The 21,592-nt window shown below is 51.9% G+C and overlaps 1 protein-coding gene across 1 annotated transcript in view; it reads right to left on the reverse strand.

The window, feature by feature from the left end:
* Nucleotides 1–21,592, reverse strand: part of LOC119962051 (inactive dipeptidyl peptidase 10-like) — a 1,164,028-nt gene that overhangs the window by 237,453 nt on the left and 904,983 nt on the right.

Consider the following 21,592-nt stretch of genomic DNA (forward strand, 5'->3'; position numbering starts at 1 on the left):
TCGACATCCTCTTCATCCCCGGGTGCGACCAAGGGGAGGACGGATCATCCTGGAGTGGGGGCTGTGGCGGGATGCGCCGGGGGAAGGGAGGGTGGTGTCGGGGCAGAGGGGGGGGGGGATATGCGGGGACACAGCTGGTGCCGGGACACGAAGGGAGGCTGTGTCTTGGCGGCCATCGGGGTACGCTATGTAGACATACTGCGGGTTCGCATGGAGTAGCTGTACCCTCTCAACCAACGGGTCCGCCTTGTGTAGCCGCACGTGTTTACGGAGGACAACGGGTCCTGGAGCTGCCAGCCATGTTGGGAGCGAAACCCCGGAGATGGACTTCCCAGGGAAGGCAAAGAGACGTCCATGGGGGGTTTCGATAGTTGCAGTACACAGGAGCGACCGAATGGAGTGAAGGACGTCGGGGAGGACCTCCTGCCAGCGGGAGGCCGGGAGATTCCTGGACTGTAGGGCCAGCTGGACGGCCTTCCAGACCGTCCAATTTTCCCGCTCCACCTGTCCGTTTCACCAGGGATTGTAGCTGGTCGTCCTGCTCGAGGCAATGCCCCTGTTGAGCTGGAACTGGCGCAGCTCATCGCTCATGAATGAGGATCCCCGATTGCTGTGGACGTAGGCAGGGAAACCAAACAGAGCGAAGATGATGTTAAGGTCTTTGATGACGGTGGCAGACGTCATATCGGGGCATGGGATGGCGAAGGGGAATCTCGAGTACTCATCAACCACATTGAGGAAATACGTGTTGCGGTTGGTGGAGGGGAGAGGCCCTTTGAAGTCCATGCTGAGCACTCAAAGGGGCGGGTGACCTTCACCAGGCGCGCACGGTCTGGCCGGTAGAAGTGCGGTTTACACTCCGCGCAGACCTGGCAGTCTCTGGTGATAGCCCTGACCTCCTCGATGGAGTAGGGCAGATTGCGGGCCATTATGAAGTGATAAAAGCGGGTGACCCCTGGGTGACAGGGATCGTCGTGCAGGGTGCGGAGTCGGTCCACCTGTGCGCTGGCACATGTACCTCGGGATAGGGCATCGGGGGCTCGTTGAGCTTACCGGGGCGATACAAAATATCGTAATTGTAGGTGGAGAGCTCGATTCTCCACCTCAAGATCTTATAGTTTTTGATCTTACCCCGAAGTGTGTTGTTAAAGATGAAGGCAACCGACCATTGGTCAGTGAAGAGAGTGAATCTCCTGCCTGCCAGGTAATGCCTCCAATGTCACGCAGCTTCTACGATGGCCTGGGCCTCCTTTTTGGTGGAGGTGTACCGAATTTCGGAGGCATGGCGGGTGCGGGAAAAGAATGCCATGGGCCTGCCTGCCTGGTTGAGGGTGGCGGCCCGAACGACGTCAGATGCATCGCTCTCGACTTGAAAGGGGAGCTTCTCGTCGACTGCGTGCATCGTGGCCTTGGCGATGTCGGCCTTGATACGGTTGAAGGCCTGGTGAGCCTCGGCCGTCAGTGGGAAAACGGTGGATTGAAAGAGTGGGCGGGCCTTGTTTGCATAGTTTGGGACCCACTGGGCGTAGTACGAAAAGAACCCCAGGCATCATTTGAGGGTCTTGGGGCAGTGGGGGAAGGGGAGTTCCATGAGGGGGCGCATGCGGTCGGGGTCGGGCCCTAGAACTCCGTTCTGGACCACATAGCCGAGGGTGGCTAAGCGGTTCGTGCTGAACACACACTTCTCCTTTGTAGGTTAGGTTAAGGAGTTTGGCGGTGTGGAGAAGTCTGGAAATGTTAGCGTCGTGGTCCTGCTGGTCGTGGCCGCAGATGGTGATGTTATCCAGGTGCGGGAAAGTGGCCTGCAGTCCGTACCGGTCAACCATTCGGTTCATCTCCCGTTGGAAGACCGAGATCCCGTTAGTGATGCAAAAGGGAACCCTAAGGAAATGGTAAAGATGGCAGTCCGCTTCAAACGCGGTGTAGGGGCGGTCCGCCTTGCGAATGGGGAGCTGGTGGTAGGCAGATTTCAGGTCTACTGTCGAGACGACTCGGTCCTGTGCAATCTGATTGACCATATCAGATATGCGAGGGAGGGGGTATGCGTCGAGCTGCGTGTACCAATTGATGGTCTGACTAGTCAACGACCATCCTGTTTTTCTCCCCAGTTTTTACCACTACCACTTGGGCTCTCCAGTAGCAGCCGCTGGGCTTCAGACCTGATGAAGGTCCTGTCCTGGGCACTGTACTGTCTGCTCCTGGTGGCGACAGGTTTGCAATCCGGGATGAGGTTCGCAAACAGGGAAGGTGGGGCGACCTTAAGGGTCGTGAGGCCACATACAGTAAGGGGTGTTAGGGGCCAGCCAAATATCAAGGTTAGGCTCTGGAGGTTCGACTGGAAGTTCAGGCCGAGTAGCAGGGCAGCGCAGAGGTTGGGGAGGACGTAGAGGCGGAAGCCGCTGAACTCTACGCCCTGGATGGTGAGGGTGGCAGTGCAGTACCCCCGGATTGCCACAGAGTGGGAGCCGGAGGCCAGGGAGATTCTTTGGTTGGTGGGCTGGACGATGAGGGAGCAGCACCTTACCGGGGTGGATGAAGCTCTCAGTGTTCCCGGAGTCCAGAAGGCAGGAAACCTTGTGCACATTGATCTTCACCGTCGTCGAGGCGGTCACGAGGTTGTGCGGTCATGTCTGGTCGATCGAAATGCAGGCCAGGCGTGGTTGGTCGACGGCGGTTTCAGGCGATGAGTGGCCCGATGAGGTGAACGACGAGCAGGGATCCTGAGGCGGGGAAGGTGGCAGCGCCCACAGGCCTCACGTGTCCTGGGGCAGGCAAGATGGTGGCGCCCACAGGCCACACATGTCCTGAGGTGGGCAAGATGGCAGCGCCCATGGACCGCACATGTGAGGCGAGCAAGGTGGCGAGGAAGATGGCGGCGCCCACGGGCCGCACCTGTTGTGAGGGGGCAATATGGCGGCGTCCACGGGCCGCATGTGGTCTGCAGGGAGGCAGATGGCGGCGCCCGGGGATCGCACGTGGGGTCGCCGGGTCAACGGCAGTGACCGAGCGGTCCTGGCACACAGAAGCAAAATGTCCTTTCTTACCGCAGGCCTTGCAGAGCGCACTCCGAGCCCCTAATTTATGATGCTGCCATCCTCAAAATGACCTTCCTCTAGCACACCTGCCTGCCTCAGGTAGTAGCCCCTTTTGGAACTTCGGACCTTGATCATCATTTTGCCAGTCAACCAGGCAGTCCATGTGCTGTGTTTGATTGGCCCAGTTTTACCGAGCAGTACAGTAAAAGGGTGATGTGTTGGGCAGGCTGGGTATATGTGGACTGCGCTTGATGCAGTGTAGCGCGAGACAGACTTCCAACACTTGATGAGATTCAACATGATTTTATTTAACATCTAAACTATTATACATGTTCAACTGTGGGTTGACACTATGCTGACTTGACTGGAGACCTGATGCTAGCCTGACCAGACTTACCAGCTACCACATGGTGTTTGCACTGTCTAGCTCACGAACTCTGACTGCCTCAGAGGCTGGGTCCTGAGAGAACGGGAAAACTGGTGCCCTCTGGCTTTCTAGTGGTTGTGTCCTGTCTGGTGATTGGCGGCTCTGTTCTGTGTGCTTACTGGTCATCCTGTGTGTCAATCACTGCCTGTCTGCATCTCATTATATACATAGATGTATATTATGACAAAGGGGGCACCAAAAAGATACATTTCCAAATCATTTTGGGCCAGGCCTGTCTGCCTGCCAGAGCTATATTTGTTCCGGGCCACCCAACCTGAAGCTGGTAAGCTGCAGCAGGAGCTATTTGGCTCCTGCAGCTTTCTGGCAACAAGGTAATGAGGCCTAATGCTCAAAATGGACTTGGTCTCCTACCTGCATGATGGGACGTACTACTCTGTTCAACTATCCGATTATTAAAATTGCTCTCATTGAGTCTCACTTCAGATCTGTTGATCTTGACATATCACTGATGAATCATTCAACGTATTTAAATCTTAAATTTCAGGAAACAATTTCTTCCACTCAATAATGGGAGTCTCTTGAGTAGAGTGAGTGAATATTTTTCAGCCTGCTCTCAGACAGTGTAATTAAGCTCAAAGAGTTAATTCTAATGGGAATTCGACAATCTCTAGAAGTAATTTTCACACCACTGTTCCTGTAAAAATTTCACTTTTCTAGCGCAGTGAGGTAATAGATATCACCATTTAGGTGGTTACAGTAGCCTTATTACAATCAGATACTGCAAAAAACATAAAGTTACCAAAGGTTGTACAGACTGCAAATAAAATATCAAGGAAGGTTTAAATGTTGAAAAGCCCGAACATGCTACATCTTTTAAATGAAAGATACATATGATCTTCCATGAAAAACCCCACAAGGGAAAATATACAAGTATCCTGTAAAGAAATGGAAGTTTACAACATGGCAGGAAGATTTCCCACCCAACATGTCTGTGCCATCTTCTTGTTGGTAACAATACGGGGCGGGATTCTCTGATCCTGAGACTAAGTGTAGACGCCGTCGTAAACGCCGTCACGTTTCCCGACGGCGTCAACATGGCCTCAGGATCAGCAATTCTGGCCCCTACAGGGGGCCAGCATGGCACTGGAGCAATCTGCACCATTCCAACTGCTGATCCTGACATCCGAAGGGTGCCGCTGGTCCACGCATGCGCGGTGAGACCGGCGCGATTTCCGCGCATGCGCGGTGCCTCCCTTCTCCGCGCTGGCCCCAACGCAACATGACGTAGGGCTACAGGGGCCAGCGCGGAACAAAGGAGATCCCCAGCCCGAGAGGCTGTCCAGTCCATCGGTGGACCCCGATCATGGGTCAGGCCACAGCGGAGGCCACCCACCCCAGGGTTGGACCCGCCTGCCACCCTCCCCCCCACCCTTACAGGCCACCCGCGCACTCTTCCACGCCGAGGTCCCGCCAGATAAGACCAGGTTAGAACGGCGCCGGCGGGACTCGGGTTTTTTGCTACATCCGTTCGGCCCATCCCGGGCGGAGAATCACGGGGGGGGGGGGGGGGGGCGCGTAGAGCAGCCCCGGCTGGAGCCGCGCCGATCACGCCCTGCGGAGAATCGAATCCCGGTGTTGAGGCAGCGTGGCGCGATTCACGCCGCTCGCGGCGATTCTCAGGCCTGAGAGAATCCCACCCATAAACTGCCCAGCTTTCTCGTGATGATATATCTGTTACTTCAACGGTTTAACTAAAAGGTACAAAGGTTTCGGCCTCACTCGAATTTCAAAAGTAGAAATTTCTCATAATCTGTCAATCCATACTGACTTAATATTAAACTGATCGTTCCTTGTCATTGGCTTCATAACAGAAGCCACTGACTTCTTGGGTCGTCTGAAACATCATAACTTGCGTTTTCTCTTTACAAATGTTGATCACCTTGTTGATTGTCTTTTATTTTTTCTTCTGTAGTTATTCTGTCACAGCCCTTCAAAAAACATGATTAATAACTCCTCTGAAGCATCTCTGCTCCAATGGGAAAGGTATTTTCTATGTTTCTATGTATCTCAAGTCTTTCCTTACCGCTCTAAATTTTATCTCCAATATCATCTGGTGAATCACATTTACTGTGACTTGAATGTACCGTCAAGAACATCGGGCAGGATTGCCCTGACGGGACGGAGAATCGCCGGAGGGGGGGGAGTGAATCCCGCCCCTCCGCCGGCTGCCGAATTCTCTACCGCCGGTTTTCAGGCGGGGGCGCGGATCTCACCACGCCGGTCGGGGGCCGTTGGCAGCGGCACCCCCGGTAATTCTCCAGGCCCCAATGGGCCAAGCGGTCGTCCGTTTACAGCCAATTCCGCCGGCGTGAAATGGACATGGTCCATCCCGGCGGGACCTGGCTTGAAGGGCGGTTATCAGGGTCCTGGGGGGGGGGGGGACGCGCGGGGGATCCGGCCCCGGGGGGGAAGGGGGGGGACAGGACGGAGGCCTGGTTCGGGGCCCTCCGATCTGTGGGTGCTGTTGGAGCACTCTTTCCCTCTGCGCCAGCCTCTGTAAGGCTCCGCCATGGCCGGTGCGGAGAAGAAACCCGCTGCGCATGCGCAGGAAACACACTGGCGGTTCTGCGCATGCGCCACCACGTGGCGACTGGCGGAAGCCCTTTGGTGCCAGTTGGCGCAGTGCCAACCCTTCCAGCGCCGGCCTCGCCCCCGGAAGTGCGGAGGATTGCACAACTTCCAGGCGGCCCGCGCCAGAGTGGTTCACCGATTGCGGGAGAATCCCGCCCATAATGCCCCAAACTAAACATATTTCTCTAATTGTGCCTCAATCACTGTCTGCACAAATTTGCCATTATCTCTTTGTTCATGTGCTCTCCTACATCCATGGGGCTGGCAGGGTCCGCGGTGTTCTCCTCGCAGCTCTGGCTGCGGATATGGGGCCACGCACGTCCTTTTTTTACACATTTATGGGGCAATTTAGTGTGGCCAATCCACCTAACCTGTGCATCTTTGGGTTATTGGGGTGGAACCCACGTAGACACAGGGAGAATATGCAAACTCCACACGGACAGTGACCCAGGGCCGGGATTCGAACCTGGGTCCTCAGCACCGTAGTCCCAGTGCTAACCACTATGCCAGCGTGCTGCCCCGGGCCATGCACTTCCGGTCAGGAGTCTGCACATGCGCTCAGCGGCGGCCTGCAGTGGCTGCCCCATGGGACATGGCGGACTCAGACCGCAGAGCGGCACCAAAAATGTAGGCCCTCCCCGAGATTGCGCGCGCCCGCGGGTTCCCGCAGGTCCGTGACACCCGATCGCTCTCCTGGCCGTCCATGAGGTCTCCCAAGGTGATTGATCCCCCCTGTGGACTGAGTCCGCAGCCACAACCCGACTGTTCCCGACAGCCGATGGGTGGTTAGAACCATACCGTCGGGAACTCGGCCAGTTTTGCGCGGAGAATCGTGGGGAGGTGGCTCTGTCAATGGCCCCCTTCCCGCGCCACGTAGTTCGCGTGCAAGAGATTTCTGAGCGATTCTGCGGGGAACAGTGGAGAACCTTCCAAGTGATTTTTCACAGTGCTAAGCAAAGGTTTATACCAACAAAAAGGAAGGACAGTAGAAAGAGGGAAAATCGACTGTGGATATCCAAGGAAATAAGGGAGAGTATCAAATTGAAGGAAGAAGCATACAAAGTGGCAAAGATTAGTGGGAGAGTAGAGGACTGGGAAATCTTTAGGGGGCAACAGAAAGCTACCAAAATAGCTATAAAGAGGAGTAAGATAGATTATGAGCGAAAACTTGCTCAGAATATAAAAACAGATAGTAAATGTTTCTACAAATATATAAAACAAAAAAGAGTGGCTATGGTAAATATTGGTCCTTTAGAGGATGAGAAGGGAGTTTTAATAATGGGAGATGAGGAAATGGCTGAGGAACTGAACAGGTTTTTTGGGTCGGTCTTCACAGTGGAAGACACAAATAACATGCCAGTGACCGATAGAAATGAGGCTATGACAGGTGAGGACCTTGAGATGATTGTTATCACTAAGGAGGTAGTGATGGGCAAGCTAATGGGGCTAAAGGTAGACAGGTCTCCTGGCCTTGATGGAATGCATCCCAGAGTGCTAAAAGAGATGGCTAGGGGCATTGCAAATGCACTAGTGATAATTTACCAAAATTCACTAGACTCTGGGGTGATCCCGGCGGATTGGAAATTAGCAAACGTGACACCACTGTTTAAAAAAGGACGTAGGCAGAAAGTGGGTAATTATAGGCCAGTGAGCTTAACTTCGGTAGTAGGGAAGATGCTATCATCAAATGCTATCTATCATCAAAGAAGAAATAGCGAGGCATCTGGATGGAAATTGTCCCATTGGGCAGACACAGCATGGGTTCATAAAGGCAGGTTGTGTCTAACTAATTTAGTGGAAAGTTTTGAGGACATTATCAGAGCGGTAGTTAACGGGGAGCCTATGGATGTGGTGCATCTGGATTTCCAGAAAGCCTTTGACAAGGTGCCACACAAAAGGTTGCTGCATAAGATAAAGATGCATGTCATTAAGGGTAAAGTAGTAGCATGGATAGAGGATTGGTTAATTAATAGAAAGCAAAGAATGGGGATTAATGGATGTTTCTCTGGTTGGCAATCAGTAGCTAGTGGTGTCCCTCAGGGATCAGTGTTGGACCCACAATTGTTCACAAATTACATAGATGATTTGGAGTTGGGGACCAAGGGCAATGTGTCCAAGTTTGCAGACGACACTAAGATGAGTGGTAAAGCAAAAAGTGCAGAGGATTCCGGAAGTCTGCAGAGGGATTTGGATAGGTTAAGTGAATGGGCTAGGGTCTGGCAGATGGAATACAATGTTGACAAATGTGACATTATCCATTTTGGAAGGAATAACAGGAAAAGGGATTATTATTTAAATGATAAAATATTAAAACATGCTGCTGTACAGAGAGACCTGGGTGTGCTAGTGCATGAGTCGCAAAAAGTTGGTTTACAGGTGCAACAGGTGGTTAAGAAAGCGAATGGAATTTTGTCCTTCATTGCTAGAAGGATGGAGTTTAAGACTAGGGAGGTTATGCTGCAATTGTATAAGGTGTTAGTGAGGCCACACCTGGAGTATTGTGTTCAGTTTTGGTCTCCTTACCTGAGAAAGGACGTACTGGCGCTGGAGGGTGTGCAGACATTCACTAGGTTAATCCCAGAGCTGAAGGGGTTGGATTATGAGGAGAGGTTGAATAGATTGGGACTGTACTCATTGGAATTTAGAAGGATGAGGGGGGATCTTATAGAAACATATAAAATTATGAAGGGAATAGATAGGATAGATGCGGGCAGGATGCGCGCACTGGCGGGTGAAAGCAGAACTAGGGGACATAGCCTCAAAATAAGGGGAAGTAGATTTAGGACTGAGTTTAGGAGGAACTTCTTCACCCAAATGGTTGTGAATCTATGGAATTCCTTGCCCAGTGAAGCAGTTGAGGCTCTTTCATTAAATATTTTAGGATAAAGATAGATAGTTTTTTGAAGAATAAAGGGATTAAGGGTTATGGTGTTCGGGCCGGAAAGTGGAGCTGAGTCCACAAAAGATCAGCCATGATCTCATTGAATGGCGGAGAAGGCTCGAGGGGCCAGATGGCCTACTCCTGCTCCTAGTTCTTATGTTCTTAGGTTCTTATGACCCGAGAATCGCGGAAGCGGCACTGGTCCCACTTTACGGGTTGACGACCATTCTTGTAGAATCCAGCCCAATGCATTTACATTCAGAGATATCTCTGTTCCTCCATACCCATCAGGAACCTTTTATTGAGTGTTAAAGAGTAGACTCATCCTGAAACAATGATTAATGCTAAATGGTGCCATGGTCTCCCAGGCACGGCCTTGGGAGAATCGGGCACTGACATATTTAAATGAGCTTAATGGCTCACTTAAATATGTTAATCTGGACCTCCCCATACAAGTCTGGCATGATAAGGTCGTTCGATCACCCCCTTTCTGTTTAGACCATTGCGGTTAGACCACTTCAGAGTTACTCAACTTTGAAGGTAGACGGATCTAACAATGCTGACAGCTGCGGAGTGTAGAAGCTGTCAATCACAGCCTAGTAAAATCAATATCAAAGAGAAATGAATGAATGGCTTGTAGATCAAAGATCCAAGAGAACCCAGCTGACTTGTTTTCTCTTTTCAGGAATTGACTGATGAGGTTTTCTGTGTCTGAGCCAACAGGTATATTACCCAGGCGAGTGTCAAAGTAGTGATTTTTTTCCGTGCCTCTTTGGACTGCTCTCTAGCTTCCAGACAAGAATCTCTCTTCTGGGGGCCTTCCTGACAGGGGTCTCTTTTTTTGGGAGCTTCCTGACAGGAGTCTCTCTTCTGGGTGTCTGTGGGGTGTCTCCCTATTTAGGGGGGCCTCTTTATTTAGAGTGTCTCTGTGGGGGCCCTCTTTATTTAAGACCATAAGATATCGGGGAAAATTAGGCCATGTGGCCCATTGAGTCTGCTCTCCCATTGACTCATGGCTGATATATTTCTCATCCCCAGCTTGCTGCTTTCTCCCCATAACCCCTGATCCCCTTAGTAATCAAGAATCTATCTATCTCTGTCTTAAAGACACTCAGTGACTTGGCCTCCACAGCCTTCTGCAGAAATGTGTTCCACAGATTCACCACCCTCTGGCTGAAGAAATTCCTCCTCATCTCTGTTTTAAAGGATTATCCCTTCAGATTGAGGCTGTGCCCCTGGATTCTAGTTTTTCCTACTTGTGGAAATAACCTCTCTGCATCCACTCTATCTAGGCCTCTCAGTATCCTGTACATTTCAATGAGATCTCCCTCATCCTTCTAAACTCTATTGAGTACAAAGAACAATACAGCCCAAGAACAGGCTCTTCGGCCCTACAAGACTGTACCAGTCGTGATACCAACTTTAGCCCAAACCCTCAGCACTTCCTTGTGCCATATCCCTCTGTACCCACCTATCCATGCCTCGCACATCTCCTCTAAACTTTGCCCCAAGGTCTTTAAACCTATGCCCCCTGGTGACTGACCCCTCCACCCTGGGAAAGGGTACCTGCCTATCCACTCTATCCATGCCCCTCATAACCTTGGTGACCTCTATCAGGTCACCCCTCAACCCCCGTCGGTCAAATGAAAACAGTCTGAGTTTATTCAGCCTCTCCACATAGCTAACACCCTCCAGACCAGGCACCATCCTGGTAAACCTCCTCTGCACCCTCTCCAAAGCATCCTCATCCTTCTGGTAGTGTGGCGACCAGAATTGTGCACAATATTCCAAGTGTGGCCTTACCAAGGTTCTATACAACTGCAGCATGACTTGCCAGTTTTTAGACTCGATGCCCCGATCAATGAAGGCAAGCATTCCGTATGCTTTCCTGACTACCTTGTCCACTTGTGCTGCCACTTTCAAAGATCTGTGGGCCTGCACACCCAGATCTCTCTGACTTTCTATATGGTGTTTTGCCATTTACGGTATATTTTCCCTTTATTTTAGATCTACCAAAATGCATAGCCTCATATTTGTCTGGATTAAACTCCATTTGTCATTTCTCTGCACAAGTCTCCAACCTATATATGTCCTGCTGTAACCTCTGACAATCTTCAACACTATCTGCCACTCCACCAACCTTGGTGTCAACCACAAATTTACTAATCAGACCAGCTCCATTTTCCTCCAAATCGTTTATGCACTACAAACAACAGAGGCACAAGCACAGATTCCTGTGGAGCACCACCAGTCACAACCTTCTGTTCATAAAAACACCCTTCTACTGCTCCCCTTTGCCTTCTGTGACCGAGCCAGTTCTGTATCCATCTTGCCACCTCGCCTCTGATCCTGTATTACTTCACCTCATTTAGTGGGTCTCTGTGTGGGGGGGGTCTCTTTATGCAGGGGGTCTCTGTGGTGGTTGGGTCTGAATTGCACTGCAGTGGGGGGGGGGGGGGGGGGGGGGGGGGGGGAGAGGGGGGGGTGGCGGTGAGTGGGGTGCAGTAGCCAGCAGCGGGACCTCGTTTTCAGGACGCTGACCCGATAGCGGAATCCTTTGGGAATTCTTTGCCATGCATAAATTTGCATCGCTAAGTATCAGCAATATGGAGCGCAAGTCAGGTGCAATTCAGCCGCTGCGGGAGAACCTCAAATGGAGAATTTCACTCAATGTACCTGATTTAGCAGTAAATTGTATGAGACCTGCAATGTGGTTAAATAGCAGAGTGGAATAGGAGCAGGGCTGAAAAACAGCAGTTTTGAATTTGATGAATGGTGCTCACTCTTCTCTCCACAGACGCTGACTGGCTGGCTGAGTGTTTGCAGCAAATTCTGTGTTTGTTTCGGGTTTTGAGCAGCTGCAGCATTTTGCCACCTGTTGAAAGCCAAATGCAGAGTGGGTCCCTCTCAATGAGAAAGAAGCATTCTGTAAATCTAAATTAATCAGTTGGTTCATATGGCTTTGGAAGTAACCATGTGCTGGTTACGGAAGGACAAGTAGCAAGTTTTTTTCAATCTATTCTTGAACAAACCCATTCATTTAAAATCTCAATGAGCACTAAGAATGGAAAATAAACCCAATTTCCATTTTATGTACAACTTTTATTTGTATATATTATAGATATTTATATTTGGAGGAGTAGCATCTCATCTTCCGTTTGGGCAATCCTCGGACACTGAGTTTGACAACTTTAGATTTGGAACTTTGTCCGCCATCTTAACCCCCCCACCCCTTTTTTAATATCAAATACATGTATCCTCAATGCAATCACCATCCTCCCCACCCCACCCCCAACACACACACACACCAGGACATCTAAATAGCTGGCTTTTAAAGCAGACCAAGGCAGGCCAGCAGAGTGGGTTCAATTCCCGTACCAGCCTCCCTGAACAGGCGCCGGAATGTGGCGCCTAGGGGTTTTTCACAGTAAATTCATTTTAAGCCGACTTGTGACAATAAGCTATTTTCATTTCATTTCATTCTCATTTCATCTGCCTTTTGTTCTTGAAGTTGCTACTTTTTATTGCAGCGGGAACATATTTTCCCTCCCTTCAGTTCTGATGAAGAATCAAAGGACTCCATTAACTCTTTTTCTCTCCTAATAGATGCTGACAGACCTGCTGAGCTCTTTCGGCATCCTCTGTTCTTGTATTTACAGCACCTTTAAAGCAAGGGAATACCCCCAAGGTGTTTCACAGGAGTGTTAATCAAGCACCATTTTGAGACTGAATTGCATTGGGCCATATTGGGGCAGCTCCCCAAAACACCTGGGGCACGATTCTCTGAGGCCGCGCCGGAGCAACCTCGCCGTCGTGAACTCCGTCGAGTTTCACGACGACGCAAAACGGCCCGATCGTGACCGATTCTGGCCCCGGGAATGGGCTAGCATCAGGCCCGGCGGAACATGGGGGGCGTGTCGTGAAATGCACGCAGTCAGCGCGCGACGCCCGAATGGCGCACGCCGCGTCTTAAAAGGCGCGATCCGCGCACGGAAAGACCCGCAGCAGAAGAGGGAGGAACATGACAGAGCCACGGAGGGCCGACCCGAGGTTCCGTGATACGTACCTGGAGACTCTCCTCGATGAGGTGGAGCAACGCAGGGGCATCATCTGCCCAAGATGAGGGCATCACCACCCTCCATGCCTCTCATTGTGTGAGGTGGGCACGGCAGTCAGTGCTGTGGAGCAGACCCCTTGGTCCGGGGAGCAGTGTCGAAAGAAGCTCCACGACCTCACCAGGGCTGCCAGGGTAAGTGCCACGAGGGTGCCCCCGGGTCACAACCATCACTCCCCCCTCCCATGTCCCTCATCCCCCCCCCCCCTCCCGCCCAGGCACGAGGGGGAGACGGGGGGCGAGAGTGAGTGGAGGGGGGTGAACAGCGTTGTAACAGACCCACATGAGCGCTGTGACCCCCTGGGGAGATGCCATGGTGTGGCTCCAACTTTCCCCCCACCCAGCATTAATGTAGCCTATATCTGAACGCCTCATCTGATCCTCTCTCCCCTCACACTCTGCCCACTGGACCACCCATCCTCTCTCCCCTCACACTCTGCCCACTCGACCACCGTACACCCGGCCGAGTGTGTCTACCTAACCCCGTATCATTCTGTTGCCCAGGGCCAGCCGACGAACGTCCAGGGCCGTCTTGTGCCACACAGACAACGACAGCCGCACCTTGGGTCGCACGCCAGAGGGTGGCAGGAGGTCGGCCAGGAGGGCCATCCTCTAAATCCGGGACTCTGGAGGGGGAACGTACAGAGGACGGACAGCGACGACTATCATGGCTGTGCGTTGCCCGAAGGTCGGGCCGCGAGACAGGACAGGATGGGGTCTGTGGACCTAGACGCACAGAGGACTGCGATGCAGTCAACGGACTCACCCGCTGCTGAACTGTACATGGGCTGCGTGCGCCATGCGCCGGGCCATGAGTGGGACCAGGACACAACGGACGTACTGACGGATGAGGACCTAGAGCTTGCGGCACTGCTGTCTCCCACACTATCCACCATCCCAGAGACACCATCTTGGTTGGGCAATTAAGTGAAGAGGCTCCTGGGTCACGGTCTGGTGTGCACCACACAGCTGAATCGGTACAGCAGGTGGAATTCGGAGCAGCCGAGGGGCTGGATGGTCAGAGGGAAGCCCAGGCCCAGCATCCAGCTGCCGCCCAACGGCTCCTGGGTTCCTGGATTTACTCGACCCACCTTGACAGCCGATGCATTTTGAAACCCAGGGACACAATGACGGGATGAGGGCCGTCTTCCAGCAGCTGCAGACGCAGTTGGAGGAGGGAGTGGTGCCGCTCATCGCAGCCACCCAGGCCGACACCACACGGGTGGTGTCCGTGGTGAGGCAATGTGTGAAACGGTTTCGGCCATGGGTCAGGTTCTGCAAGGCGTTAGGCTTCATGTGCACGAGTCATCTATGGCCCAGGAGAGGGCTGCCCTCTCACAGGCAGCAATGCGCCAGAGCCAACATGACATTGCCGGCGCGCTACGGGCCCTGGCTGAGTCTCACCAGGCCCCAGGCCATGGCCCAGTCCCAGCTGACAGTCATGGAGAGCATCGAACGCCTGACGCACGTGTTGGATGGCGTCGCACACTCACAGGTTGAGGTCGCACAGTCCCTGGCGGGAATGTCTCACTCCCTGGACTCCGTCTCTGCGAACATTCGGACCCTGGTCGATACCGTTGCAGGCCTCCAGGACTGGCAGCGCCAGGTGTCGGTGGGGCAACGGGGCACCTCCCCGATCGCACCTCCGAACCACAGTGAGGCCCGGGGGCCACCGGGCTCCCCGAGGGAGGAGGAGGTTCTGGGGCCCGTCCCATTAACTCCATCAAGGGGCGTCCCTGAAGCTCGGCCTCCCCCCGTCCCGTCCCTGGCGCATCCGGTGGGCAGCGGGCAGAGCAGGGTGGCCCCACACCATCCGAAACGCCCGCGGAGCAGCCTGGCCCATCAAGGCCGGGTCGCCCCAGGAAACGAGTGCCGACGGGAGGCCATGTCACGGGGGGTGGTTCTCAGCAGTCCGCCTCCACTCCTGCTGTATCATCTGGGGATTCACCTAGGTGTAGTGGTAGGGCCCGTAAGGCAAGGAAGTTGGACACATAGTAAGTTGGCACAGGTGAAGAGCACAGTTTAGTTGTAGGGGCTAGGGCATCTGTATATAACATTCACTATTAAACTCACTGTTGCACCTAACTTGTAAGACTCTGTGCTATGCCCGATGCTAGGGGGCTCGTGATGGTGACCGAGTGTCTCTGGGGTTGACGAGCGGATCAACATCGGTCCCGGGTGTGCAGTCCCTCCCACCCCTCCCCTCCCACAGTCGGACACCGTAGTCCTCGGCACACCGACGCCAGCTACCCCACACGGGCACGTGATGGAGTGTCCCTGACGAATGCAGCGACCACCGAGATGGATGGTTCAGCTATTGCCATGAGTCAGACTTTGTCTAAAGATTCTGAGCACACAGCTCATCGCAGAGTGGGCTGTCATCATTCCACATGGCACTGATCACACCCGCTGACACAGCCATCAATGTAGTGCTATACCGTAGTGCCGCAGTGGTAAGGTGCTGTGAAATTGGAGCCCTGTACGGGGAGCGGGGTGCGGGAGGGGGGGGGGGGGGGGGGTTGTTTGCTGTCCGTGTGCACGACTGACGGTGCAAGTGGTACTATTCAGCGATCCCCTCCCACGCGATGCGTGAACCTTGTGGCCACCAACGCAGCGCGTGCCCGCTGTCCTCGACGGTTCCGTCGTACAGCCTCCTGGACATTACCAGCACCCGGGTTGTGTCTGTGTCCTGCGCCCCACCCCCCACCCTGCTGCACGCCATCCTCCTCCACCTCCTCCTCCTCATCTTCCTCCTCATCCTCCTCCTCTTTGTTAGCGTTAGCACCGCTGCCATCGGCTTCTCCCTCCAACTCTTCCACCAGGGCATCTCCCCTCTGCATTGTGATGTTGTGCAGCACACAGCAGACCACAACTATGCGACCGACCCTGTCGGGCTGGTACTGCAGGGCCCCTCCGAAGCGGTCCAGGCATCTGAATCTCACCTTCACTTTGACATCAGTGCCCGAATCCTGTGCCTTCCTCAGCGTTTGGGGGTCAATATTCCCCTCGGCATCCCCCTGGACATACCGGCCATGAGCGCCTGCGGCCTGCACGGCGATGACGGGCCACTCATCGGCTATCCCCTCTGCTGCTGCAGCTGCCCCTGCATCTGCATCCACTGTGGGCTGTCGCAGTCGACGCTGCTGGATGGCCAACTGCAGTGCAGCGGCTCCAACCACTGCAATGAACATCGCTGTCTGGTTGGCATACATGGTGACTGGCAGAAGGGTGGTGAGGGGCAGAGAAACGACATGTTAAACGGAGATTCTTCGACACCTCGGCAGCCAGCTGCCATGGGATACCTGTGTGCCCCGGTGGCCTGGTCGCGCTGCTGACACGCGGCCAGCCTAACCCCTGGTCACTGGCTTCATCCAACGGTCAGTTAACAATGTCCTCCTCACCGGTGCATCAGTCGCCTCTGCCCATCAGCCACATGACAACCTGCGGGCGTGTCCTCGTCACCGTCCTGCTATGGCAGGGTGGCTCCATCTGTGGATGGACGACCCCCTCCACTCCCTCCCACCTCCACTCCCTCCCTCCCTCCCTCCCCCCCCCACCTCCACTCCCTCCCTCTCCCCCATCCCACCTCACTTCCCCCCCCCGCCCCCCCGTTGCCCGCAGCCTTCCCCAGTCTGCGGAGACTCCGGGACAGTCCGCTCACCTCCTCACTGCTCAACGTCAGCCAGCACGACTGGCTCACGACTAAAAAAAGCAGGTGTGAATGGCGACAGCATGAACCGTGGTCACGCTGTCAGGACTTCAGCCCATTGGGGCCGGAGAATAGCGGGGCTACCGGAGAATTGCCATTTTCGGTGCCTCAGGCGATTCTCCGGCTTGTGCCATGCGGAACCCGACGGGACCGATTTTGCCTGTTGGGAGAATCGCGGGAGCGCGTTGGACCGGCGTTGCGTGAAAAAGTGGCGCGGCCGGCGATTCTCCCAACTGCCGCGGCCTAGGGGAATCGCACCCCTGGTCATAGATGTAGGTCTTGAGGAGCGTCGAATAGGAGTAAAATTAAGTAGAGAGGCACAAATCTGAGGAATAGAATTTTGGAGCTTAAAGCTCTGGCATCTAAAGCAGGGTAGCTAATGGTGGAGGGATTCAAGTTGGAATTGCTAAAGATGTCAGCACTGGAGGGTGCAGGGAGGTCAAAGGGGTGCAGGGTTAAAGGTAATTACAGAGATAGCGAGGGGCAAGGTCACAGAGGGATTTGTAAATAAGGATAAGAATGTTAAACCTGAGGCGCTGCTCAATCGTAAGCCAACGGGCGGTATTCTCCGCTAAGGCCAGAAATCGCCGAGGCCATCGTGAACCCGGCCGTGGTTCACGACAGCCTTGGGGCCCGCTCCCCGCACTTAATTCACCCCCACCTGGGGAGCTAGGAGCGGGCCTCCGTCGTTCCCGGCCGCAACCTCGGCCGCCAGAAGTGACGCGCGAACGGCGCTTTTCATGATGTCATCCGCGCATGCGCGGGTTGCCGGTTCCAACCCGCGCATGCGCGGATGACATCACCGCGTAGACGGCACGGACCCACGCATGCGCAGTGCCGTCTTTCTCCTCCGTCGCCCGGCAAGACGTGGTGGCCTGATCTTGCCGGGCGGCGGAGGGGAAAGAGTGCGTCCGTTTTGGATGCAGGCCCGATGATCGGTGGGCACTGATAGCTGGCCTGTACCCTCCGGAGCACAGTCGCGGTGCTCCCGTCCAAATCGGGCCCCTGGATGCCCCAAACGGGCATCTGGCGCCCGTTTCACGAATGCAGCGACCAGGTGTGGTTGCTGCCGTGGTGAAAATGGCGTGAAGGGCCGGCCGCTCGGCCCATCTGGCTTGGAGAATCGCCGTTCGCCGTGAATAACGGCGAGCGGCGGTTTTTCCGAAGGGGGGGGAGAATCGCGGGGGGGGGCCAGGGGGCGTAAAAAATGTTGGGAGGCCCTCCCGCAATTCTCCCAGGCCGCGTGGGGAGCGGAGAATTCCGCCCAACATATATCGTTAACATAGGGTGATAAATGAACAGGGCTTCATTTAATTAAGGACAGAGCTTCAGAATTTTCAATATCCTCAAGTGTATAGAAGGTTGAACATGGAAGTCTGGGAGGAATGTGTTGGAATAATCAAGCCTACTGGTTACAAAGACATGAGTGAGGGTTTTGATAGAAATGTGCTTAATCAGGGTGAAGATGGGCAATATTACTAAGGTGCAAATAGATGATCTTGATCATGGCATGAATGTGTGTTTGGAAGTTCGTCTCAGTATATGGTAGGATAACAAAGTTGCAAACAGTCTGGTTCAGCTTCATGGTTGCCATGGAGAGGGATGGAGTCAGTAGCTAGTCAATGTCAGAAGTGGATTTCGAACCCACGCCTCCAGAGTGTGAAGTAATGGGTTAAGAAACATTCCAATTAGTTGTGCCATTTATGTTAAGTATCAAATAATTGACACTGATATGTAAAGGGACTTCGGTAGCCTTTGTGTCAGGTGATGTGAAGATAGAGTTTTGAGCAGTCTGTTAAAGTGAAATAAAGGTGTTTGTAAAAGGAGCAGTACCTTTGATTCTTTATACAACAGCAGCTAAACGTCGAACAAATGGTCGCAGAGGATGGTTGCTGTGCAAATGTGAAGGGTTGAAAGATACAACTCTTCCAGAACAAACCAAGGAGTGAGTGAGAAGAAAAAAAAGACATATGGCTGAACCTAGGATAAAGATGGCCGGTTATTTTCTGAAAGGGGATCGCACGACCAATGGAGAAGTGCAGTAGTTATGTGGACTAAGGTAACTGCCTTGGGAAAGAGAAAACAAGGTATGGCATTGGCTCTTTCTCTACCTTATGGCAGTAAAATCCGAAGCAAAGTGTTTTCTGAGCTGGAATTGGAAGAGCTAGACTCAGAAGAAGGTCTGGAGACTCTATTACATTACATGGATAAGACTTGTTAAGTGCATGGTCGAATTTTTATAGTTTCTGGAAAATAGAGGATTTCTCCATGGAAGACTATATAATGGAATTTGGTAGACTATATAAAAGGCTGTAGAAACACAACCTGGAATATCCACAGTCTGTGTTGGCCTTTAAATTACTTAACTGTGTGAGGGTGAGCAAAATGGATAGGCTCCTGGTTTTGACAGGAGTTCAGTGTGCGGATAAGGATACCTTATTCGATCAGATGACAGAAGCTTTAAAAAGTTTCTGGGGAAACATTCGATTCCGATGGCTCTGATGACCCAAATAGGTCAGTCTGCAATAAAGCAGAATATGGAACACACACAGGAACTAACAGGATGGCGAAATCGCACAGCTACAAACAGGTTCCAACACTATAGAAGGAGGTCGGGACCGGAATTTATGAAGACAGAAACCCAGTTAGAACCTACAATAGGAAAATGAACCCCAGAAATGCACGGGGCATGATAAATCGATGTTTTCGATGTGACTCTCAATACCATTATGCTTTCAACTGTCCAACACATTATAATAGAGTGTTTGAAGCGACACTTGACACGGAAGAGTCAGAAGAGGAAAAAGATAGTGACCAGAAAGAAGGCATTGTCCTATTAACAGGCAGTTTTACGCCGGTAATGAGGGTGTTGGTTGCAGAATCCTTCAATTGTGCTGTTTTGGACAGTGGCTGCACATCTACTGTGTGTGAGATTGACTGGTTAAAATGTTACCTGGACTCCTTGAATGCTGAAAATCGTAACAATGTTAAGGAATTTGAAAATTCCACAAGTTTCAGGTTTGGGGATGATAATACTCTGAAGTCACTGACAAGAGTGGTGATCCCTTGCAATATTGCCAGAGTGAATCATTTCATTAGCACGGATGTTGTATCAAGTGAGATACCTTTGCTTCTGAACAGACCGTCGATGAAGAAAGCACACATGAAACTGGATAAGGAACAGGATAAGTTTTTGGAAAGATGTTCAAAATGTTAGGGTACATTCATCAAGGATAATGAGTCCACATTGCAAATTTTCAAATTTAGACAGAGCAGACAGACATGACGTGGAACCAGAGTCATCTGGTACGCACGTGTTACAGAACAATGTTAACCAGTTAACTGATATAGACAGGGTTTCTGTCGAAGAACACAACAGTGCTCATGAATTAGAACAGGCCATTTTTCCGAAAGGACAACTGCCAAAAGTTGGTACAAAAAGTGGCATACTTGCCTGACGGGTCTAGTCAATGGAAGGATGCAACTGTTATTAGTAGAGCAGGGAAGGCCACTGGAAAGTATAAACATTGGTTGAATGTACAGCATTCAGGGGAAGGAGTCAAGACAATGGGTTGGGAACACAAAGTTCAAAAATGGAGGGCACAGAAACGTAGTGCCAGTTCAGATAGTACATCAGATAGTGAACAGGTCTGCAGGAAAAGGTTGAGAACTATTGAAAGGATATCCCACAGCAGGAGGGAAAGATCAAGCAGGAGCAGTACAGAACAAGATACTAGGCGGGAGAGGGGACGTAGTTTATCAACATCTCGGAACATGAGTAAGACTACGAATACTATTAGGAGTAGAAGCCCACATGCACTTGAGATTTTGGTGGCTTCCAATAAATTAGATGAAAAAGTTATCAAAGATGCCAAACAGCAAGAACTGCATAGTTGGAGTGAATTTGGGGTATACACGGAAGTACCGGATAGGGGACAAAGAGCTCTATCCCACAGATGGATTTGCATGGAAAAGGTCAGATTCCGGATGGAACTAATAAGGCAAAGGCCAGGCTTGTGGCAAGGGGATTTGAAGAAAACTTAGAAGATCAGGATTTAGGGGTAGAGTCACCTACGGCAGGAAAGGTTATTTTAAAGATCTTCTTAGCTCTATTAGACACAAAGGCATGGGAATGCAAATCTATAGATATAAAAGCTGCCTTTTTGCAGGGGCATCAGCTTCAGATAGACATTTTTCTCCATCCTCCTAAAGAGGCAGCTAACACAGAAGTGTACTCTGGAAATTGAACAAATGTGTATATGGATTAAATGATGCGTCTGGAGTCTGGTATTTTTTGGTAAGGTCAGTTTGTTAAAGTTAGGCTGTTGCCAGTTGAAAGCAGAAGCGGCAATGTTTTACCAGCATTATAAAGAAAATCTTTCTGGCATCTTTATGTTGCATGTCGATGATATTTTTGTGGGGTGGGCCGAGTGATTTCGAAGCTATTGTAATCTCTGGTTTGAGGAAAGAATTCAGGATTGGAAGTCAGGCTTCCGGTGCATTTAAATATATTGGACTGGAAATCGGACAGACTACATTAGGGGCAACTTTACGTCAGCAATCTTATTTGGAAAGCATCAGCCCAATAGCAATTAGTCATGGCCGGGTTTCATAAAAAGATGCAATGGTTTCAAAGATGGAAAAAGAGCAACTGCGAAGTTTAATTGGGCAACTGAATTGGTTAGGTAGACAGACTAGACCGGACATGAGTTTTGATATCTTAGAGTTGAGTACAAAAATGAATGATCCCAAAGTGGAAGAAATAATAAGAGCAAATAAAGAGTTGGCCAAACTAAAAATGCAGGAGTGTGTTTTGAAGTTCCTCGCTTTAGGT

The sequence above is a fragment of the Scyliorhinus canicula genome, chromosome 2 (assembly GCF_902713615.1).
Source record: "Scyliorhinus canicula chromosome 2, sScyCan1.1, whole genome shotgun sequence".
NCBI classification, from domain to species: domain Eukaryota; kingdom Metazoa; phylum Chordata; class Chondrichthyes; order Carcharhiniformes; family Scyliorhinidae; genus Scyliorhinus; species Scyliorhinus canicula.